The sequence below is a fragment of the Balaenoptera ricei genome, chromosome 2, assembly GCF_028023285.1.
Source record: "Balaenoptera ricei isolate mBalRic1 chromosome 2, mBalRic1.hap2, whole genome shotgun sequence".
NCBI lineage: Eukaryota > Metazoa > Chordata > Mammalia > Artiodactyla > Balaenopteridae > Balaenoptera > Balaenoptera ricei.
Window position 1 is genome coordinate 151,533,187 of NC_082640.1, and position 24,892 is coordinate 151,558,078.

Here is a 24,892-nt window from a genome sequence, read left to right on the forward strand (position 1 = left end):
GCTCTCGAGCCACAACTACTGAACCCGCGTACCACAACTACTGAAGCCCGTGCACCTAAAGCCTGTGCTCCGCAACAAGAGAAGCCACCGCAGTGAGAAGCCCGCGCACCACAACGAAGAGTAGCCCCCGGTCCTGCAACTAGAGAAAGCCCACGCGCAGCAACGAAGACCCAACGCAGCCAAAAAAAAAAAAAAAAAAAGAGAGAATGAAAGAGGGCAATCTAATAATCTGATATAGATAGACATCCAAAGTGTCTCATCGTTAAATGAAAAGGGCAAGTTGTAGTATAGTACAAAAAATAATCACAACATACATATATATACATATGAGGGGGAGAGGCAGAGAGAGAGGTAGGACTAGGCCATGGGTCAAGAGCCCCGGGTTCTACCTGGAGCCCTGCAACTAACTAACTTTGCAACCTCAGGCAAATCAGCTCCCCTCTGCGGATCTCCCTTATTGGTTCAAAATAAAAAGGCGAGTTGAATCAGATACTTTTCGGAGAAAATTTCTAGGTTTTTAGATGATGTCTGCAAGGTGCTCAGAGAGTACCTTTTATCCATAGAGCGTCTCTCTTTGAGTTGTTCTGATGCTTTAAGCATCAGGTTTTTAAAAAGGAAAGTGCATACACTATTTCATTTTGACCTCCTTTACATTTCAACGAGAAAGCATTCCCACCATTTCACAGGCAGAGAAACCAAGTATAGACTGTGATGATTACTTGCCAGCCAAATACGCTGCTCACTAGACTGCTGCTTTTGCAAAGATTTATGACGCCAGGAGTTTTATAGCTCCCAGTTCATTCTCTGCCTCTTCCGCAGAGGAGGTGCAAGGCTTATGCAAAACAAGCAGAAGGCACTCTTTGCTGGTGGAAACAGGGCGAGATGTAAAGTGACTTCCCCTGGGTCAGAGCATAAACAAAGCTCACTCCCAGCACATTTAGGAGGTAAGTATTGAACCCTTGGGATCAACTCCGCATCCCTCCCCAACCTGGACTGAAAGCTTCACCTTGAAGATGTGTTTCACTGCAGTCATTTTCTGAGTGTTTTCTGGGTCAGAAGCAGTGAGAGCAGCTAAACCGAGGCTGCCGTTGGAGTTGCTACACTGAGGGCACGGTACTGACTTACCTGCTCTACTCCGCACCCACCAGCTCACCCAACGACCTGCTGCTGGTCGAGTATTTTTCCAGTCTCCTGGGCAAAGTGGTTTCACACAGCTTTGAATGCAAGTGACCTTGTTTGTCCTCACAGGTGTGGGTCCCCGCCTTGCAGAGGGTACCTACTTCCTACCCCAGAGCAGTTTGCTTTGGTTCTAACACAGGGTCTCACTCTCTGTGCCTGTAAACACATCCATTCTTCTGATAACTTTCCACCGTGAGGGACTCTCCTGCTTCAGACTTTAAATGTCTGGGCATCGAGATTCCCAACAGATGCAGAAAGCACGTACAGAATGTAACATCCACCTTGCAGAGAAAGAAAGAGCCTGAGCCACTGACCCCACCAGCAACAGCCTAGATTTTAAATGGGAAAACCGAGACCAGACCACAGCTAACATAATACAAAGTAAATCATTCCTGAAAATAAAATAAAAAGGCTTGTTCACTCAAAAAGCACGCAGCCAGGCCACTTAACCAGTAGTCAGCCTGCTGGTAACCTTTACAATGGCAACTAGTAATCCTTGAGATGGGATAGTGACCACTGGCATCCATGGCATTCTACCTAGACCTTCTAGAAGCTGCTATTAGTTGACCCCACGCTCACTGTCACCTCTGGATCAAGTTTGCTGACTGCTGTCTGCTCATCACTGGCCTGCTTATGCCCCTCAGGACTCCCTGGGGCCTTCAGTTATCTTGGCTGAGTCCCTTCCTTTGTTTCTTTCCCCTCAGGTCCCCCGCATGAGACCTAACGTTGTCCTCTGCCCCTCTTTTTACCGGGCACATCCGTCCACGGCCTTTTGAGGGCCTTCCGTTTATCAGTTCATCTCAGAACCCCTGCACATGTTTATAAAGGCCTAGCAGCCCTGCTCACCGCCTTTGGAAGCTAAAAACCAGCTCCTATCAACCACTGGGCACAGAACGCAGCAAAAGAAGAGAGCGGTTGGATTGCAGTGGGAGTGTGTCCATGACAGAGAGTTTTGTTGAAAGAAACAAAACACTCTCAAAGGCCTGAGCAAGCAGTAGGCTGGGGAGTCCAGCCACTGGTGAAACTCACATTTTGTCCGGGTAAGGCAAAAAGCAGGGCAGAACATACCAAGAAACAAGCGCTGTAATATTTTACAAGGTAGTCGCTATTTCGACATGCCTTAAGGACAAACAAACAAACAAAAAAGGTTAAATGCACCTAGAAAAAATAAAACCTCTCTACAGGAATTTGAGGGTCTTTTCTTCTGAAATGTTTTTCTAACTCTTCACTATTATAAAGCAAATCTTGTGTATATTGCTCTGACAACACTCACTCAAAGAGCCTTTCATAGCTGCATTCTGAGGGTCAGCCTCAAACATTCACTGAAAAATGAGGTGGGAGTGACTGTATTCTCGATGAATACCTAATTTTTCTAGCACTAGACATATTCTGATGATGTAAATTAAAAGTCAGCTGTTACTTTCCCCTCTGCTAAACGGAAAGCAGTTGGGGAATACAGAGGTGGGAAGATAGCCTCCTCAGGTCTAAAGCATGCCTCTCCACTCCTTACTCCGAACCCGTCAATAGCGTGTGTCTCCCATTAACCCTTCTTCATAATTGTCTATAGGTCAGAATGTGGGGGATTATTTTCAGTGTTGAATATTCTTGAAACTTCCCTTATCACCCAATTCAACCAACACTTCTTGAGCACCGCCCATGAGCCAGACCTGGAGTTAGGCACCAGCTCCCCCGTGGGCACCAGACAAGTGTCCCTTCTTCGAGGAACTCATAATCTGAAGGAGAGTCACGCCTGTATACGGCCAGCCAGGGTACCACATGAAAAGTGACAGCATAAGAACTCAGAGGAGAGTGTAGTGTCCTCCTGGGTTAGGGAAGAGGGAAAGCATCAAAGCAGTTATGTTTGATCAGGGCCTTTAGGGACATTTGTGTAAGAGTTCACGGCTGAGGAAAGGCAAAAAGATATTCCAGCCCTAGAAAACAACAGAAGCAAAGTCCTGGAGGCATGAAAATGCACCCCAAGTTTAAACAGTCATAAGCATCCAATGTGGGGTAAACAGAGAGGGAATGAAGCCTGGAAAGGAGGTTGAAACAGGTTGTGAAGGTCCCTGCCTACCTGTTTAAAGTTTATTTTGGGGCAACGGGGAATGATTAAAGGGTTTTAAAGCAGTTGAATGACTCAGTCAGACTCATGTTTTTAAAAATAATTCTGAGATCAGGGAGTAAGATGGGTTAGAAAGACAGAGACTGAAGGCCAATTATTCAAACATAGGATAAGAATAGGGACAGTGGAAATTGAAAGAAAATGAAACTTCACTTTTGGGGGTGAAGAAGGGGGCCAAGAGGTCCTATTGCTACATGGTGAGTTTGAGACCTCTTGTTACAACCAAATGAAGACGGCTAGTACACAGCTCTAAAGCAGCCTGGAACTGAGAGGGGAGACTAGGGCTAGAGATAAGGATTTAGATGCATTGGCAACCTCAACAATTAAAAACTGGTAGTGATGGGCTTCCCTGGTGGCGCAGTGGTTAAGAATACGCCTGCCAATGCAGGGGACACGGGTTCGTGCCCCGGTCCGGGAAGATCCCTCATGCCGCGGAGCAGCTAGGCCCGTGAGCCACAAATACTGAGCCTGCGTGTCTGGAGCCTGTGCTCCGCAACGGGAGAGGCCGCGACAGTGAGAGGCCCGCGCACCGCGATTAAGAGTGGCCCCCGCTCGCCGCAACTGGAGAAAGCCTTCGCACAGAAACGAAGACCCAACACAGCCAAAAATAAAAAAACAAACAAAAAAACAAAAAAACTGGTAGTGAGGAGGGAACAAAAAAAGCAGAAAGAAGCAATGGTAAGCAAGCTGGGCAGAGAAAAAGGAAGCCAAAGGAGGGCATAGTTTCAAAGCAAGAGTGGTTAACAGTCAAATATTGCAGGGAACCTGGGACTTGGGTCTAGATGGAGGCCATCACATTTGACAGTATCAGACCCCTTCGAAAACAGTTTTAGTACAGCGATATGGGGAGCTGCCTTATGACAGTGGGTATATTGTACAGTACTCATTAGCACCTTCATCCTCAGATGTCAAAGAACTGTTTCGGAAATAGGATTCAGAACATCAATTATTTATTAACAGCTAATCAGGGGATTCAAGCCTATTAGGTTAAATCAGAAAATATAAAGCAACATATAAAGGTATACAAATAATTACCTCTCTAATTTCAGATCATTTAAGATGCAGGATAAAAGAACAAAAGAAACTCTTAGAATTGAGAGCCGTGGAATACTGATGTCCACACAAATATGGTAGGCATGGTGATTCCAAGCAAGCAGTCTAGAATATACACCAGGGTTCAAGTCCAGCTTTGATCTTCTAGGTATGTAATTTTGGGTAATTAAACTTCTCTAAGCCTGAGTTTTTTATCTCTCTAATTAGGATAATAGAAATAACAAATACATATAAAAGCTCTCAGCATAGTGCCATCACATAATAAATGTTGACTTATTATAATAACTCATTATTCTAATTATGCAATTATTATAATAATGTTTCATTTAGTCTTTAATTTTTTAATCAATAACTATTTTTGAGCCACTCCCCTCTACGTACCAAGCATGACTCTAGGTGCTGGGAATATTAATTAAAAAAAAAAAAAAAAGAGTAAGACCCAGCTCCCCATCACAAGAAGCACAGCCTAAAGGTTTAGAAGGCAAATGGACAATTACAAAACAAGATGATCCTTGCTGTAACAAAGGAATGAGAAAGGTGCTCAAAAATATTCAAGAGGAAGCACTCGGTGCTAACCCAGGACCTGGAGAAGGAAAGGGGTTGTCAGGCCAGGCTACAAAGGTGAAGTAACAGTCATTACAAGGAAATCTGTGAAGAAATTTTAAGGATAATAATAAATATTAAGGTGCCATCACACTCACACACACACACACACACACACACACACACCTGAAAAAGTCAGAAAAAGAAGGTTCTTTGCCCAAGGGCAAACAGCAAGAGAAAAGGAGCTGGAAGCAACCCAAACTCTTGTCATCCAGCTCAAGGAGTTATTTTGGCTGAAATAATCATCATGTAATATTTACACTCTTCCCACCTGAGTTTGGGCTACATGTCCTACAAAGCAAATTAAACATCTCTTGCCTGTCCTCTAAAAGTCTACAGTTTAAAAATAGGTAACTAACACAGGGACAAATTCAAGAACTTTGATGACAAACTACCCCCTCAAGATAGTGTTCTCAAATGAACAATTTTCAAGTTCAGTTTGGTCCCAAAGGTGAGGATGTTAATAGATTTTGCCCTTCCCTCTGAAAACAACGAATATCAGGGAGAAATTTTAAAATTGCATGGTTTGGTTTCTCAAAAAGTCAAAAATAGAATGATCCAGCAATATACTGGAGTATACTTCTGAGTATATACCCAAAGGAAGTGAAAGCAGGATGTTGAAGAGATGTTTGTATATCCATATTCATAGCATCATTATTCCCAACAGCCAAGAGTGGAAGCAGCCCAGGTGCCCATCAGTGGATGAACGGATAAACAAAATGTGAAAAATACATACAATGGAATATTATCCAGCCTTAACAAGGAGGGAAATTCTGACACATGCTACAACATGGATGAACCTTGAAAACATTATGCTAAATGGAATAAGCCAGTCACTAAAGACAAATATGATATGATTCTGCTTATCTGAGGTACCTAGAGTGGTCAGATACATAGAGACAGAAAGTAGAGTGGTGGTTGCCAGGTGCTGTGGAGTGTTAGTGGGAGTTAGTGCTCAGTGGGCACAGAGTTTGAGCTTTGGAAGATGAAAAATGTTCTGGACAAGGCAGTGATGATGTGGCTACACAACAATGAGCACATACTTATGCCACTGAACTGAGCACTTCAAATAGTTAAAAAGGAAACTTTTATGTTACATATGCTTATCATAATTTAAAACAGTTTTTCAAACTCGAATGGTTGCCATGCTCATTAAATGCCTGTTCTTCATCACTTAGGGGCAAATAAAAACACCCCGTTTCTGACATTTAGATGCAATGCCATCTGAGGAAGGGACAAGAGACCGAGGCCAGGCGTATCAGAAAGTTCTTTATCCAAAGGAGCAGCGTCCAGTTACCATTCCCTGGGAACGGACATCTTTGTAACCCACTAAGAAGGTGGCCTTTTTGGCAGCCATCATCTGACAAGTTTTTATTAAAATAATCCCCGTGTAACAGCATCACCCCACTAGGGAGTGACTGTCAAAGTGCACATTCCAAAAATTACTAGTTGAACTTCTATGTGCAAAAGCACTAGGCCGAGCTTTATGCAAGATCTGTGACTGAAATTCATAAATCAGTTCTTGCTCTTAAGAGATGTCTAGTTGAACAAATAATAGACACAAGAAAAGTTAAATAACAGTAAAAGAAGTCTATGATTATGTTCAATTAAGTAGTATATGTAACTAGCCCTTTAACAAACTTGGAGAAGGGAGAGATGACTGGGGGCTGGAGTGTTCCAGGAAGACTGATGCAAAAGACTCTGGATGAAATGTTCAGGACTCAGTAAGTAGAAGCAGATGAACCTGGTTCAAGTAGTAGGTTTGTGATGGGAAGTGGTAAGAGAGAAGGATAGAAAGAGATGGGAGCCAGATTACAATAGCTCTTAAAAAGTCACTTTCTGAGTTTGGATTTCCGCCTCTACCGACAGAGGAACCACTGTAGGTTTCTGAGAAGGGCCACTGTATGATGAACACGATGTTCCCATGTGGGGTGGCTTTGGAGAGGGAGACCCTTAATTGGTAGAAAGTTGGATTCCAGCCCATTGAAGTATACACCCGAGGGCCACTGAGTCACAAAAAATGAAACCAAACACGTGCTTTTGTTAGGTTAAAGTTAGGGCTTTAAAATGTGTCAGGCCATATGCTTATAGATGCACTGAATTTTTCTTGAAGGATACACAGGAAACTGCTGACATTGGTAACTTTTTAGGAGTAGGACTGGAGGTAGGGGAAGGAAGACTTTGACCTTTCATTATGTACCTTGTACAACGTGGATACACTTCTCAACCATGTGCATGAATTCATTTTATAATTTTAAAAGTTCTTTTTAAAATGACAACGAGGTAGTGTTAAAAAGTGGGCTCTAATCAGCAAATTCAAAACATTTCTAATTACAAAAGGTGACATGTATCTCAATCTTGTTTGTACCATATCTTAATCTCTATCACATATAGTGGAGATGTTGTGAGAATGACCTAAAAGGAATGGTACAAAGCACAGAGAACTAACTGCACATCTGAGGCTTTACCTCAAAACAAACAGATGAGCCACTCATAATAAAACACCTTTTTGGTGTATCTGCCTGAGTCTATTCCAAATCAACTCCCCACTGAAAACAAAAATCAAAAATAGTAGCCCACAGTATATTTGATAAGACATATCCCCATCTCAGTAAGTGGCCTTTTCATCCTTCTAGTAGCTCGGAGCAAAACCAGTTGAATCATCCTTGACTTATTCTTTTTCTCCCATCTTCTATATCCAAGTTCCATCAACTCTACCTTAAAGATTTATCCAGAAGCCAGCTGCATGTCACCAAACCTACCACCCTCACCCTGGTCCACCATCTCTAACTGGACCACTTACAGTAGCTTTCATTCCACTCCCTGCTTCCACTCTTGTCCCATACAATCAATCTTCCACAGGACAGCCAGAAAGATCCTCCTAAAACACCAATCTGAACAAGTCACTCCCCTGCCCACAACTTCCTGTGACTTCCTATCGTATGGCTAAGACCCAAAGTTGTCGCCTGGCCTCAAAGCCTGCATGATCCAGACCCAGTTTCCTCCCCAACATCACATCCTGTGCTCCCCCCTGGCTCCCAACACGCCAGTCACACTGGCTTCCTGCCCACTCCTTGGACACAGTAGCGACCCCATCTTTGGGCCTTCATCTCAACCAATTCAGGTTGAGAGATCCCCTCAACCTGAATCTCTTCCCCCAAACGTCCCTGTTCCCCCGCCTCGCTTCATTTGGGTCTCTAGTCAAATGAAAACTCATCAGAGAGGTCTTTCCCGGCCATCCTACATCAACTTCTAGAACCACCTCCCTCTCTTTCCCTTTGCGCTATTTTTTCTTTATATCACCTGAAAGTATGACACTCGTCTGTCATTTGTCGTTGTTTAGTACCCGCCTCACCCAACTAGAATGTGCTCCATGATGTCAGCCCTTTTTTTTGCCATCTTCACTGCTATATCCCCTAGGCCTAGAATATGCCTGGCAAATAAATGAGAGCTCAATAAATATTTGTTGAAGACTGAAGTAAGCACAAATCAAGGCACCCAAGATCACTGGACAAAAAGAGGTTTTTGAAGCCCCAAATGAGGCATATGCATAACAATGCCCAGTAAATTTGGGGTAAGAGAATGAAAAAGCCAAAACATCAATTGACAGCCATATAAGTCCATCGCTTATCTACAGCATGCTGGGAATCCACATGTATGCTTGACATTAAGTCATACTTTGCAACATCATCTGTGTACAGGCTGGAGGGCCATCCTTAAGGTTTTGTGGCTAAAGAGTAAATACGGTAACAACTTTCCTCCTCCCTTTCTCCAGGACCAATGAGCTTGGACTGAAAATTCTGCTGAAGAAAGAAAGCAATCACTGTCTCACCCAGAAGGCCCAGAATATTCAATTATTCCATGGAGAAGGTCTAGACAAAGCCCCAGCCTTGGAACTAGGAAACTAGGTCAAAGTCAAGTTCTACCACAAATTCAGGGACCTTGGGCAAATCATTGTATGTTTCTGATCCTGTTTCTTTGACTGTAAAGCAGGAATGATGGCATGTTCCCTGTTTCTTCACATGGTCATTGTAGAATAAAATGAGATGATGCACTTACAAAGGCCTCCTGCAAACTAAGTGGACCATACATCATGTGTGGTCATCAACTTGTACTGGCTGATCTCTAGTTCACATTCCCTTCTCTTTTGCTGGTGAGCTTTGTCTAAACAAGGATCTGATCAGGTCCCTCCCCTGCTCAAAACATTCACTGATTTCAGCTTGAAACTTCAATGGTTCAAACTTCTTCACAAACTGAACCCAAACCATTTTTAGGGTCACACCTCCAGTCCATTCCTGTGCTGTGGCCTGTACTCCAGCCACAGAGAACTACTCCTCACCCTCTAATCTAATCATGATCTATTGCACGTCTATGCCAGGCTATGTGCCTAGGGCCCCACCCTCACCCATCCTCCCTTCTTCCATCAGGAAAATCCTAGACACTCTCCAGCCGAAATCAGATGCTTCCCCCTGTGGGCTTTTTCTCAGGCACCCTGTTGAATCACTGCTTGTTTGCAAGTCCTGTCTCCCATCGGACCAGTGGGTCTCCATCAGATGTTGTGTGTCCTCAACATATAACAGGGTAATGCATACAGTAGGTGGCCAGTGTTTGTTCTTTCCGAATACGGCTCTCTCAGGCCTCTCCAGTTCTAGCTCCCTATGACTTACGGCTTGGAGTAAGTGTTATGAAAGGCCTTTTCTTACTCTTCTACCCCTGAGGAAATATTCTTGAAGGTGAAACTGATTGAACACTCCTAGGGGGCTTCTAGAAACAGGCATGAACTGAGCAGAGGGACAGAATGAAGCTAGTGGCCTCTTTCCAGTCCTCATAAGTTATGTGTTTAAGGTGTGCTTCATTTTATTTGAGGTGCTTTGAATTCTCTAGTGAGACACACCCATATTTAAGTCTGGTATAAATGGAAATGATTTTCAACTTATTTTCAGGATTATCCAATTTTCTCCTTTTCATGCTGGAGGGAACTCTTTTATTTATTTATTTATTTATGGCTGAGTTGGGTCTTTGTTGCTGCACGCGGGCTTTCTCTAGTTGCTACGAGCGGGGGCTACTCTTCGTTGTGGTGCGCGGGCTTCTCATTGCAGTGGCTTCTCTTGTTGCAGAGCACGGGCTCTAGGTGTGCGGGCTTCAGTAGTTGTGGCAGGCGGGCTCAGCAGTTGTGGCTCGCAAGCTCTAGAGCACAGGCTCAGTAGTTGTGGCGCACGGGCTTAATTGCTCCGCGGCATGTGGGATCTTCCCGGACCAGGGCTCAAACCCGTGTGCCCTGCCTTGGTTAAGGTGGATTCTTAACCACTGTGCCACCAGGGAAGCCCCTGGAGGAAACTCTTGAATTGACTATAATTCAAAGCAATTATTGTTCTTTAGCTGTCAAGGTGCCCTGTTATTCTTTTCATAAATATCCTGGATGATCTGAGTCCAGTTCAATGCAAACTCTATTTTTTTTCCCCTAGCCCTGTACCTTTTCAGTTGCTAAATTTACAGCATTAAAATGAAAGGAAGCCCCACTTTTGCCCCCACTGCTAACATGATATATGTCTGGATTTTAATTGCCCTTGTAATTATACTCTTGGCCAGGTCTGCACAGGTATAATGTAGAAATTAAACATTATGGCACAGCGTGAAAAGGCCTCACTGAGGTATGAAGACACGACGGCTTTGTAATATCTCCAGCCACCAGGAGAAGGAAAGAGAAAGATGAAAAGGAGGCCTGGGAATGTCATAAGCTAGCTAGCAATCCACTGAAGAAGCATTTTCTGTCTATGACCACCTCGAAGACTGTGTGAGCTGGAAGGCTGCAAATCCCCTGGTGGTTTGATAGTCAGCTAAGGCTAGATGAAAATGGAAGAACGTGGATTGCTTGACTGTGAGTTAAGAAATAAGCACAGCAACAAAGGGAAACATGCTATGAGATTTTCTAAATATTTACCAAGGGGAGTTGACAATTCATTGAGTGGAGCCAGACCTGACAGTGAGCTCTCCTGACTGCCTCCGACACCTGCCCTCGATCACCATCTCCATCTCTAAAAACAGGTGATCCTCACCTCTGGGGTTGTCAGAGGAAAAACCGCCTCTCTCTGATAAACCCGGCAAATGCTCCGTGATGATCCTAGCACACAGACCACTGCATTTACTCTTCCTCCCCAGATTTCTTATCTAAAGTAGAGGAGTAACCAAACAGCGGTCTGTAAAACACTGAGTCGATATAAACTACGTTTAAGGTAAAATACTTCTTTCCACAGTAATTTTCAACTAGTGATAGCCACACGATTTCAGAATCCAGTATCCATGAACCTCCCTGCCAGTCCCCGTTCCAAAGTCAAATTTCTCATCAGCCCACACAGCAGTTATTTTCATTCTTGATCTTCCCAAGTCAATTGATAATTGTTAATCTGCAGGTCAAGGTTATTAATTTTTTAAAATTATTTTTATCACTTTAAACTTCCCACTGGTTATGTTTCCTACCATTTCAGGTCTCGAATGGAGGGTATAATTTTGCTTTTGAATTTGAAATTTGGAATAATATACTTCAAGAGCAATTTAGTGACTGGGCTTAGATTAAAACAGGTATTTGACAGTCCCAATAATTCCCTAAAGTCTTTTCCTTCTCTATTGCTCCAGAAATGCTACATGATTATTTGTCTTAAAATCTGTATTGTCTCAAGATACCTGTTGTGTAAAAATGCATACATCTGTACACCTAACAGGCAATGGGGAGGTTATGGAACAGTTTAGAGTTGAATGCTCCTTATGTCTTCTCTCCTATCTCCAATACCTTTTTAAGATTTCACTAGGATGAAAGTATTGGATATTAAAATATATCCTCTCACAATCTCCCTCAAAGGAAAGAAAATGTCAGTGGTTTAATATTAGGCAGAACTTCAGGAAATAAACCCAATACTGGCCTTGAGAGAGAGACAGGAAAGAAATGGTCTAGAATGGTAAGAAGCATGGAAGGCACGTACCACCACTGCACATAAATGACCAGGTAAATTACAGTTAGGTCTCACCTTCAAGCAAGTAGCTATGCAAATAGAAGGCTAGACTCAATGACCTCCAAGGTCCCTTCCCAGTCCAATAGCGTTTGCCTCATGAATTTTTTATAGTCATCCTCCGTCCTATCACGCTGTCCCCATGCATCATCAAGCTCTCCTGGCCAATTCCACGACTGAAAGGAAAATCTGTTTTCAAAAAATCCATGCTTTGAATACTGCCAAAATTACAGTTCTGTCCTTGAAACAATGACCTGCACATAATGGGCATGGCTAAGTACCTCTGAGCAAGGAAGTGTCCAATACCTTTAGCAATATTTTTAAAGTTTCTTTGATATATGCAGAATTATTACCTGAGGCCTTGAGAGTGAAAGATTGTGAAGCTAAGAGACAGTCCTATAACCAAACTTTCCAACTTACACTTCTATATCCTCTGCCGACTTCTGAACCTTAAAAGAGGGTGGAACTGAACAGCTGAGTTTGAATCCCAGCCTCACCTCTCATCAACTGAGTGATGTGAGGGAAATTACTTAATCTCCTTGAACCTGTTTCCTCACTTGTAAAATGTTGATTATATGAGCTACCTTGAAGAGTTATTGTGACAACTGAGTAGGACAATATAAAGAAAACTCTGAGCATTCATTTACTCGTTCCCTCATTCATTCAACAAAGATTAACTGAGTGTGCACCACCAGCCAGGCACCGGGCTAGACACTGGTATGTAAAAGACAGAAAAAAAAAAAAAAAAAGAAGGAAAGCTACTGTTATTTTTATTTACCAAAAACAAGCCTGTTTCCAGAACTGTGGCAGAACCATCAGATTTTGACTCTAGTTCAAAACTTTCATTCACAGCTAGTTTGCCTAAAATAGTCATTTTTAGTTTGTCATATAGGAGAGTCTGCCTCCTGCCACACCTTTACCTACCCCGAAGCTAACCATCTAGCAGGTATTTTGCTAAAAGACACCTTCAGAACACTTGGGAGAAGCAATGACCAGAGCAAAAAGTGGTATCCCAGCTCTCAGCTGGGCAAGCCACTCAGGAAAACTTGATACGCCTGTGCTACAAGGCCCATCCTGGATGCCTGGGAGGTCTGGGGTGCTTTCAATTCCATGAGCAGACTGAGTCTTCTGAGAATTTGGGATTAACAGGACTGGCTCATCCCCAATCATTGTGACTGGACCACCGATAAAGAGAAGGGCAACAGCTAAAGGGGTCTAACGGCCACGTTTTTGTAATGTAGGGCTTATGTCTTTCAGCTGTACTTTATGCTAGGATTTGATAAAGGTCTGTATAAATGACCCACTTCTGAGGAGTCAGTTAGTTTCAAGGCTGGTGGGCTCTTCTTCAGTGTGAGCCTAATATTCCTTTTTCTAACTAGCCCACAGCCTCCAGGCAAGTAAAAGCCTAGCTGTGTTGGGTATTGAGCATTCAGTACACTTAAACATTTTGCACTTACAAAAAAGAGCTTCCCAAGACATTCTGGAACCCACAGCTCCTAGCAAAAGAGTTAAAGTCTGATACTGGAATAGGAAATGACCTGCTCTAGGTCATAGGATCAGAGGGTGGTCAAAGAGGGAATTCTAGAATAAAATTTGGTACGATCTTTGAAATTAAGAATCGGTTAGTGGATAGTACAGAGGTGCCTAAAATTTTTGATTTGCACACTCCTCTCATTCAAGAGCCGCCTGAATCACTTTCCTTAGGAATTCAAGTATAGATCGTGACTAACTCAAGGCTGTGGACTTTGCAGGGCTGCCTGCTACCTGGAAGTGACAGCCTAGCCTCCCCTCACAGGAGTTCTGGGTGCAAAAATACTGTCACTATATATCCACCCCCCTCCACCATCTGATGCATACAAAACTGTGGTTTCTTTTCATTTTCCTTCAGTGAGTTAAGCGTATTGCTATTAACTCCTGGCGCCTCTTAATTCCTCACTGAAAATAGTGGTTTGGATATTAATAGGCTGTAAATCAAGACCCTACCTGGGGCTCGTTGTCACGGAAACGGTACTCAAGCCTACCGCTACTTCCCCACCTTTGGACGTCTGGGCGAGTTGGTGGGAGTTGGGGATTGTTTTAAAGTTCCTGTTATTTCTCCCACTTTCTGCTATTTCTCAGGGCCAAGTTGTTGGAGAAAGAGGAACCCGTGAGGCAAGGGAGAGTAGAGTGGACCGTAGCAGCTTGGAGAAGCGGAACTCTTTGTGAGAGGAAGGGTGGGGGTCCTTGGAGGATGGCTTGGGGCACGCTGATCTCTCCTTCTTGGGGCTGCACCCGGCCAGTCTCCGCGTCGTTCTCAACGCTCGGAGACCCGGCCCCTCCGCCGCCCTGCCCTCCCTGCCTGGGCGCTGGGCTACTGGGGAGCGCGCAGACAAGTTCCCCAGAAGAGAATCTGAGTGGCCCCAGGGCTGAGGAACCCGGCAGAGAGGGCAGCGCGGAGGTCCGACAGGCTTGAGGCAGAACTCCCTTCGTCCCCACGCCGGGGTCCTGGAGGAGGCAGCCCGAGACCAGAACACGCACCCCCCTCACCGCCCTCCCAGCGCCCCCGGGCGACGCTCCAGGATCCGGCTCTCCAAAGCAAGCGCCCAGCTTGCCAAGCGCCGCCGAAGCCCACGAGGATTCCCGCGCCCCGGGGCGATAGCTGCCGCAGCCACCAGGGCCTCCCACGGGCTCTACGCCCGGCACCCAGGGCTGGGTCCCCACCCGGTCCCCTGGGCCCCGTGCGTCACGCGCCCCCTGGGCCCAGCGCCTCCGCTGCGCTCGCGCCGCGCGCCCCAGCCTCGCGCATCCGCACCCGCACCCGCACCCAGCTCCCTCGGGCCGCCGGGCCCTCCCGGGACTCACCTGCGCTGGGGCTGTAGCGGCGGCCACCCCGAGCCCGGGGGTGGCAGCGGCGGCGGCGCAGGGGGAGGAGGGCAGCGCGGGGCTCCTGGCACAGCGGCCGCCGGGCGCCTGGTGCTGCCGAGCCGCGGACCCGCCCAGAGATATAAATAACATTATCTGAGGAGGGACATTCCTGCCGGGGGACATCGCTGCTGCCGGGACCAGATAGTCCCGCGGCGGGGGCGGGGAGGCGGGGCCGCAGCCTCCCGCAGAGCCAGGCCCAGCCCCAACCTTCCCCACCCACTCCCGCACCTGCCAATCAGCCTCCAAGCCCGGGGCCACCTGCCCGGCCTCCGCCCGGCTCCCCGGGCCGGTCTCCGCCCCCCTCCGGACTGCATGAGCCCGACCCGCCAGAGGCCAGAGTCGGCCGCAGCGCCCCCCATCGCTGCTCACCGCCCCTCACCGCGCGCTACCCCGAGCCCCCTGCAGCGGCGAAAGGATTTGGCTCGGCAGCTCCGGCCTAATTCGTGCGCCCGGAGCGGCGAGTCTGGCCACGAAAATGAGCCCTCCAGTCTTTCCCGCCCTGCGTTCCCACTGTATACAGTCAGGTTTTTAAAATATATTAAAAGACACGCTTAGGCCGTAGGGTAGGCAAAACGGGCGCCCCGGCAGTGCGCCCCCGCTGCGGCGGATTTGGGAGGGACAGATTGTTCCCGGGGGCTGGTGTGTTAGAAAGCGTCCTCCGGGCGGGCTTCTCCTGGATGGTAGTAAGAACAGACGCTGGGAGGGCTCGGGTGGGCTCTGGGCCCGAAACCCGCGCCCCCAGCCTGAGGGCTCGGTGTCTCCGTTTCTGTTTGCAATCCTGGTGTGGTCCAGGCGGACCGGGCAATGCTGGCGGGGCGCAGCCCGCAGTCCCATGGCTCGCACGTTACAGGGACTGTAATCAACAGGCAAGCTGCCACCCCAGCCCACCGACACCTCCTGGCCAGACGCGGTTTCCAGGCGAGCGGAGGCTTCCGCACGCTGGGTGGGGTGGGATGCTGTAGGCCAGAGAAAACACTAGAAGCGATGGTGCCAGAGAGGAAAGACAAAGCATCTCCGAGTCATCTCGGGAGAGAGACACAGAAGTGGCAACTTGCAAGGCTATCCACTTTGTCGACTTCCTTACTATACAAGGTCATTGTTCAGTAAGGCTTGGTGGTACACCTTGCTGCAGCTTTCATCTCTTCTCTCCATCAGCCGTGCTGAGACAGTTTCTCACCAGACATCAGCCCAGGTAATCTCAGCTATTTTGGAGATGACAGTGGAGATTTAAAGCGCAAAGATGATAAAAGAGTTTTAACTTTGATGATGCCTAGTGTTCTTAACAACGAAACAGTCTTACTCCTCGTTATTTGCTTGGGAGTATAATTGTGCTGTTTTCCAGGATTCACCAGGAAAAGGGTGTTTAAGTGCCAGATGTGTGTGCTTAGTTTATATATTGAACATATGCAAAGATACTTCACTTCCTGCTGCAGTCACACTTCTTGAGAGTGGGCATTTAGACATTGAGATGTGCCAGGTGGCGCAAACTCCATAGATGTTACAAAGCCACAGAACTCTCCACACTACCACCTTGTTGTCTGGGCCCTTATTAAGCTCAATTTCCCAAGACACACTAGTAATAGAGGGAAGATAATAGAAGAATATTTGTGGTCACCCATTAGATTAGCAGTGATCCACCCTTCCCCCTTTCTGATAACATTTAAGAATCCATTTGTTTTTTTACTGAATTAGAAACAACAAGGTCTTTTTCATTTAAAAATTAAGAACCAAATTCTGGCAAGGAAAACTCAAGAAAAACAGGCCAACTTCAAAGGCTGAGACTATCATATATCTCAAGTAGAAATCTTTGTTCTATTTTTGAAATAAAAAAACTGAGAGAAATTATGTATTTGTGTTTTTAAAAAGCCTTGTGTAGATAAACTTATTAAATAAATTCATGATTCCCTAGAATTGCAGCTCTGCAGCTACATAATTATATACTACATAAAACAGACAATTCCTTAGCTTTAGGTTTGTGGCTCTGAACTGAAAAGTTGTACACATATATTTCTTTGTAGCCTTAAAATTTATAATTTTCAACCATGAGAAAAAAATAATATGGTAAAAGCACCAAATCAGTGGACAGATTACCCCAGGATTTTACAAACCTGTTCAGCTGCTTTAGTTATTTCCACTTTAGCTGAAATCTAAATAATTCAATACAACCTCATTTGCTACAGAGCCTGTAATCCTGACAGCATCCCCACATGCCTGACAGCTAATAGAGTTACAGTGAAATGATAAATTAGGACTGAGGGAGAGAGGAAGTTTAGAAGTACAGAGGAAAAGGTTATTGTCAAATAAGGAGGGAGGAAAATGGCAGATCCCAGGGAGTGGGAATGAGAAACTGGGGAGAGTGAAATAGGTAAGAAGGAAAAGCTCATATAAGGGTTCATATTTGAAGTCATTGCTGTGGGCAGCAGGGATTAATTCTGCAGGGACTTCCTGAGAAGAGTTCATAAAGCCTCCATGAATTGTCTATCAGAAAGGTGGGAGATTGGTCCTCATCCTGGTTGGTCAAGGGACTGTCCCCCTAACCCCCTATTCCATGTTGACAGCCCACACTTCCAAGCTACCAAGCAAGCTCCTAACTGGCAATCTGCAGTTCTAGGGCCACAGAGAAGGTGTGCATTTGAAACTAGATGCTGTCAGCCAGGAACTGGGGCTTCTACTTAACCAGGAAGTGAGAGGAAGCCCTCACAGAACTGTCAACCCAGCTCCAGCTAAAATCAATAGGTGAGAAGCGGATATAAGTCAGGACATTAGAGGAATCTGACACAAGAAGGAACTTTCATTTTCTATTTCTATATTCTCTGAATTCTTCACATTGAGCTTGTATTATTTAATAATTAATTAGAGATAATAAAGAAAATAATAAGTAGAGATTGGGTCAAGATGGTGGGTTGAGCCCATGCATTTACCTTCTCTTCCATCCTAAATCTCATAAAAAGATATGTCTTAAAGAGAATAGAAATCTAACAGCACAGGGAAATAAGAAAAAAATGTGATCAATTTTCCAGGAATTTTTAGGAAATCCTGAAATATAGAAGAGAGAGACAGGACCTGATCTAGAGAAAAACAAAGTTAGAGGAAATCAAAACAGGTTCAGGAGAAGGAATAGTTTAGGGAAATTCCAAGCAAGAGTCAAAGGATACAAGAGGAGGTGGTGGGGGGGAACCTAGGATAGAATAATTCATTGAGGAGTCCCCTCCCCTGCTGGCCTTAAGTACCAAATGCTTGCCTGTGGGATAAAGTTAGTGGGGATCCTGGAACCAGAGGGGCAGAGCCCAAGTATATACTGACCGCTAGAAGTAATAGGGAACTTTCACTCTCTCTGGATAGCATGTTGTGCCCTTCCTTCACGGTTCCTGAAAACAGGCTATGATTAACAGAACAGACGGGCAAACCGATCCTCAAATAAAAGATGATCGGACTATCAAAATCACCAAAGATTTTGTCAGCGGAGGGGAACCAATACCATGAAAGAAAAGCACAAAACACAACTAACAAAGAAGTAATATCAGAGGAAACTAAGTTAATAAAGGAAACAGAAGATAAAATTTAAATGAATTTAAATTTTATTCAGCAAGATTTGAAAGGATATTGTATCCATGAAAAATAATCAGTGAGAAAACATAGAGATTTAAAAAGTGGTTTCTGAAGTTTAAAATTCATTAGCTGATCAGCAGAACTGATCAAGTTAAGAGCAGATTAGTGGAAACAGAAATTCTCCCCAAACAGAGGGCAAAAAACAAGGAGATGGAAAGTTTGTGAGAATGGTTGAAAGTCATGGAGGCGAGATCCCCAAGTTCCAATATCTGTTCCAATAGAAGTTACAAAAGGAGAGAAAAGAGAGAGCAGATGAGATGATAATAAGGAGAAAGTGGAATAAAATTTCTCAGAGTTGAAGAAAAATATGAATTTTCAGATTCAATAAAAGCAGTTTAAAGCAGGATAAAGATTTTTAAATACAGTTTACAGTTGTATGTACAGTTTAAAGTTTATGATTTGATTCTAAGACCCAAGAACTTGAAAAACTTAAATCATAAACCAAAAATATAGACTAGACTAGCTTCCTGTGCCTTGAATTAAATTAATCCTAAAAACTATTTTTACTGAATCACAGAACCAGTTATTTGTTTGAAATTTTAAGACTACTGTGACTTAGAAATGAACATGTATCAGAAAGCTACTTAAAAACAGAAATACAGGGCTTCCCTGGTGGCGCAGTGGTTGAGAATCTGCCTGCCAATGCAGGGGACACAGGTTCGAGCCCTGGTCCGGGAAGATCCCACATGCCGCGGAGCAACTAGGCCCATGAGCCACAGCTACTGAGCCTGCGCATCTGGAGCCTGTGCTCCGCAACAAGAGAGGCCACAACAGTGAAAGGCCCGCGCACCGCGATGAAGAGTGGCCCCCGCTCGCCACAACTAGAGAAAGCCCTCGCACAGAAACGAAGACCCAACACAGCCAAAAATAAATAAATTTATAAAAAAAAAATAAAAAAAAAAAAAACAGAAATACGAAGCCAAATAAACCCAACCCTACCCAATGTTCCCCTCATTCAAATCTCTGCTAACAATGCAAAAATCAAGAACTCATGGTTATGAACAGAAAACTTCGAAATAGTGCCTAGACCTCAAAAAACATTAGTTCCCTTCATCTTTACCTTGTCACCAAGAGATGTATTTCATAAAACTAAACTGAAATTTCTGTTCCATTTCTGGGAGCATCTAGGGGAACCACAGTCTCCACAACTTCCAAAGACAAAGCAGCAGGAGGACCCATTTGAAAAGCCCACCATTTACAATATAGAGGCACTGAGGGCAAAGGACTAAAGGACTAAACTTCACCTTCAGATGCCTCAAACAGAATGGTCCTTGCAAGGAATCTGAAAACTGGCAGTGAGTGTGTAAATACCAAACTGACCTCCCTCTAAAGGAGCAAGTGACACCAATTTCAAATTTCCCTCCACCGATAATGGAAAGGAGCAAGGCTTACATCCTGTCATCCACCAGTGCATGGAAGCACTAACCAGGCTTTGGAATAAATGGGCATCTTTCCTTCTATAGCTGTGCCTGAGCTTTCCTTCCTTTCCAGGATTAGATTTTCCATTACCTAAGAGATGTGAACTTGTGCAGATGTAATAGCAGGCTTATACTGGGGTGTGATGATCAACTGGTGTCTGAAGGCGCTTATGTTCTGCTGCAGTTGCCTTGTTCAGGCTGTATTAGTTTGCATGGGCTTCCATGACAAATACCACAGACTGGGTGGCTTAAACAACAAAATTAGTTTTCTCACAATTGTGGAGGATAGAAGTCCGAGATCAAGTTACCGGCAGGGTTGTTTCTTCTGAGGCCCCTCTCTTTGGCTTGTAGGTGGCCATCTTTTCCCTCTGTCTTCACGTGGTCTTTCCTTTGCGTGTCTGTGTCCTAATCTCCTCTTGTGAGGACACTAGTCATATTGGATTAGGGCCAGCCACATGACCTCATTTTACCTTAATTACCTCTTTAAAGGCTCTATCTCCAAATCTGGTCACTTTCCGAGGTACTTGGGGCTAGCATTTTAACATATGAATTTGGAGGGCAGGCCACAATTCAGTCCATAACCCAGGCCTCATCTTTTCTCACATGAATTGCTTATAAACCTCCTAACTGCTGTCCCATTCTCCAGTTTCACTCTCCTTCAATTCTTCCCTCACATAGTAGCCAAAGTACACTTTCTAAAAAAGAAATCTGATCATGTCACTCCGCTACTTTAAATCATCCAGTGGCTCCCTGTTGCTTTCGGGATACAGTTTTAAGTTTCCCAGCACTTAGCACAGCCCCTGACACACAAGATGTACTTAATAAAGGCCTGACGAGTAAGTGAGTGAATAAGTGAATTAATGAACAAATAAATCATGCAAACTAAAAGAGAGTTGCTGTTCTGGAGGCCAACCAAAGAAGTAGGTAATTGAAAGTCATTTCTACTTGGCTTAAAAATATATATTTGTGATTTTTTTTCAGGAGAATCACTTTCCTATTTATGTTTGAGTAAATTTATTTAAATAAATTCACATTCCCAGAGACATAATTGGCAATATTTGTGTCTGAATTTCACCAGCTCCTCGGCTACCTTGGCACATTCATACCTAACTTACTGTCTGTGGATGAGAAATGAAGTCAATTAAGTAGGTTTTATGTTCACACCCACTACCAAGTTCACCTGCCATCTTCCAATGTTTCATTCATAATGAGGTACAGGGCTTCCCTGGTGGCGCAGTGGTTGAGAATCCGCCTGCCAATGCAGGGGACACGGGTTCAAGCCCTGGTCTGGGAAGATCCCACATGCCGCGGAGCAGCTGGTCCCGTGAGCCACAATTACTGAGCCTGCGCGTCTGGAGCCTGTGCTCCGCAATAAGAGAAGCCGCGATAGTGAGAGGCCCGCGCACCGCGATGAAGAGTGGCCCCCGCTTGCCACAAATAGAGAAAGCCCTCGCACAGAAACGAAGACCCAACACAGCCATAAATAAATAAATAAATAAATAAAGGAAGAAACAACCCCTCTCTAAAAAAAAAAAAAAAAAAAAAAAAAAAGAAATTTTTCATAATGAGGTACAGCAAATACAATAGTGATGGTTCAGCTCTGTGGACTTTGTCTGCTCCACCCTCTCAGTGCCGTTTTCAGACTTCATCATGGGGCAGTGGCCCCACTCCAAACCCCACGCTCCAGTATGCCAAAGCCTTGAGCACGTAGGATTAAGAACATAGGAAGGTGGATCACAAAGCATTATAAGCAGTGAGTTGGTGTTGACATTAACACTCTGTCTTGAGTACTCCACAAAGTGGATAGTCTGTATGTGAATAATCAAAAGTGCCTAAACCTGAAGCCTTTGTTCTCTTATAAATATTTATCAAGCCAGGAACTCAAATCAAGGACAGAAAATATAATTTAGAACTTGAGTTTGTTAACAAGGAACGACAGCTAGAGTGCTAACAATTCAACCAATTAAACAATTTTGTGTTTATGTGATAATTATTGCCAGCATAAATTATCTTGTTAATTGCTTTAATTTGTTAGTGAGCAGTTTCCAAACTTACGATTTTTTTTTTAATAGTATTAACCAAAACCTTTGGGAAATTTTCAATAACGTTTGGAAAGATACTGCAATGAAAGATTCCATTACCTTTGCAAATTCATCTCATTTTCTATTCTGTGGGATATTTCTGCAGCTGCTCAACTTCTGTTGAATATTTCTTGAATGCTTTAAAGACTACAAGAGACTCAAACATGATTTATTTTGTAGAATAACTGGTTCTTATCAAAAACACCATTCTTCTTCATTTTCCTTTGTGTATGGCAAATTTTATTTTTAAAAGATTTATCATTTTCTTTTTGCCAAATGCCATATAATCATTTTTATTCAATTTCATGAAGTAAATTGCTATCATTATCCTTATTGCCAGATAAAGAAACCAAGAAACTCAGAGTTCAAGTAATTGTCCAAAAATCACATAAAACTCCAAATCCCTTCCTTATGAAAGAGTTATTTATCTAGGTAGCAGTATCTCGTGGGTTTTTTTTTGTTTTTTGTTTTGTTTTTTATTTATTTTTGGCTGCGTTGGGTCTTCGTTGCTGCGTGCGGGCTTTCTCTAGTTGCGGCAACGGAGGCTACTCTTCATTGTGGTGCGCGGGCTTCTCATTGCGGTGGCTTGTCTTTGTTGCCGTACACGGGCTCTAGGGGCACGGGCTTCAGTAGTTGTGGTGCGCAGGCTCAGTAGTTGTGGCTCGCGGGCTCTAGAGCGCAGGCTCTGTTGTTGTGGCAGGAGGGCTTAGTTGCTACATGGCATGTGGGATCTTCCCAGACCAGGGCTCGAACCCGTGTCCTCTGCATTGGCAGGAGGATTCTTAACCACTGTGCCACCAGGGAAGTCCCTCTCATGGGTTTTTAAATTAACAGATCCCATGATATTTAATGTAGATGATCTACATTATAGACTAATTTTTTAAGTCAATAATTAGATCAAGAATTAAGCCCCCAATTATGCTGAGTGTGTACAAGTAACAACTCAGTGCTGCTAGTTCTACTCCATCATCATCTTAATCATCAAAATACACTTAATTAAGCATCTAGCTCTGGACCTTCCATAGCAGAAACTGAAATAAGCCAAAGCTTTAGACCCTTCTTTTAGAAGTGTTTCAAAGCTGTGAGTGAGCATCAGTATTCTGTTACAGACCCCAACTACTGCCTAAACCTATTTCTCAACTCCTACTCCTCACCTCTACCAAATATGGCCAGAAATTGAAGTAGGAGCTTGCCACATATGATTTCAGGTACTTGAGGTATTCCCTGACCTCATTCTAATGGGAAGAGTTAACTTTTAAGGCACAGGCTTTTGGCTACTGGAGTAAACAAAAGGCAGTGCCACTTAGTGACATTTTAATAGCCAAGCAATATTTTAGAAAGATGGTAGTAGGGTAGACTGAAAAGATTAATAGATGTAAAGTCAAAAGACCTGGCTTCTACTCCCCTTTATCCTCTCTATGCCTTTGTTTTTCTTCCGCAAAATGATGATATTGAACTAGCTAGTCTCTAAGGACTCTTTCAGCTCTAGCTTTCTATTATTTTACACTTACAGTAAGAACATACTAGATGTTCGTTACAATAATGTTCTTTAAAAGGAAAAATTGGAAATTAGTTCAATGTTCATCACAATGGAATTGATGAAATCAAGTATAGTGGGTATACACACACGTATAAATTCTATGTAGCCAGTTAAGTGATGATATGGTTTTATATTTATTGATAGAGAAAGACGTCATGACATACTGTTGTTGTTTTTTTTTAAAGTAGCCATCAAATAATTTCCATTTGACTAAGGAATAAAGTATTTTATATAAGGAAGGATACTCCTAAAAATCTCAAGTTATTTCTAGATGGTGGGATTAAGAGTAATTCTTACTTCCTTCTCTATTTTTCTATGACGTTTGGGTATTTATACGTATAGAACATTTTCATAATAAGCAACAAAGTTATTTCATTTTGGGGGAAATATAGTTAAATATAAGCAGCAAATATTAATTCCTTTCCTGTGAGCAAGTTTTGGTAGAGAAGAGGGCCAGGGCAAGGACAAAACAGCAGTGAACTAAAGGAAAACAATTCCTGAATATTTTCATCAATAACTCAGATAATGAAATAAATATGTGCCATGAAGGTAAAAAACAGCTCTTGTTACACAAATTGGGCACAGCTGATCTGTTTTTCTCCATCATCGCAGTCATCACGTATTGGAGGCGGATTTGCCTGACCCATGCTCCCTCCCTTACCAGTCTGTCCCATGCACAATGGGAAGATTTATCAAGCCATCTGACTGGCCCAATCCAAGGCTAACCGTCTTATGACAAGATTAATCCCATAACTTTGTGTTCTTTACTACCCGTGCTTTAATTATCTGAGTTTCCTAAGGTTGCCTAATCAATCTTGATACTTATCAATTATCACTCAACTTTGAAAAAATGCAGAATTATTAGAAAGTAGATTAAATCAAAGAGGGATCCATACATACTGAGTCAGCAAAGGAGGAAGAATAAGCTTCCTAAATACAAAGTGGTAACTAACAGTTTTGACCCAAGTTGAAAACAGGTAGGAAAACAAAATCTTGTGGGATATCATAAATTAAATACAGGTCAACACTGAAGTTGACATTGAAAAAGTATGGAGTGTGGCTGCCACACCCAGCAGGAGGATCTCACCAAGAGCTAAGCTTCTGATGCACTCTACTGGAGGAATCCTTCTCTTGCCAACTTGAATTTATTAGTTCCATATTATTTGCTTGTCACCAATTGCATCATGCCTTCTGTGCTAAAATTAAATTCCTTGATTCAATTTGGGGTCAATGGCTATATAGCTTAACTATCCAGAAGCTAGAGGGGGCACCTGAGAGGAGCTATGCTCACAAGGAAGACAATTTCTAAGGTTCAGACCACAAGCAGCTCAGGAAGTCAACTGGTCTTTGCCTGCTGGAAGTTCTGGAGGTATGTAGGG

General features: G+C 43.8%; 1 protein-coding gene across 10 annotated transcripts in view; it reads right to left on the reverse strand.

The window, feature by feature from the left end:
- Positions 1 to 14,957, reverse strand: part of SPTB (spectrin beta, erythrocytic) — a 124,630-nt gene extending 109,673 nt beyond the window's left edge. For all 10 annotated transcript variants that reach the window (XM_059914425.1, XM_059914421.1, XM_059914420.1 and 7 more), the window contains exon 1: positions 14,803 to 14,957. The gene's annotated coding sequence lies outside the window, so the exon portion shown is untranslated. The remainder of the gene's footprint in view (positions 1 to 14,802) is intronic.
- Positions 14,958 to 24,892: the final 9,935 nt, after the last annotated feature.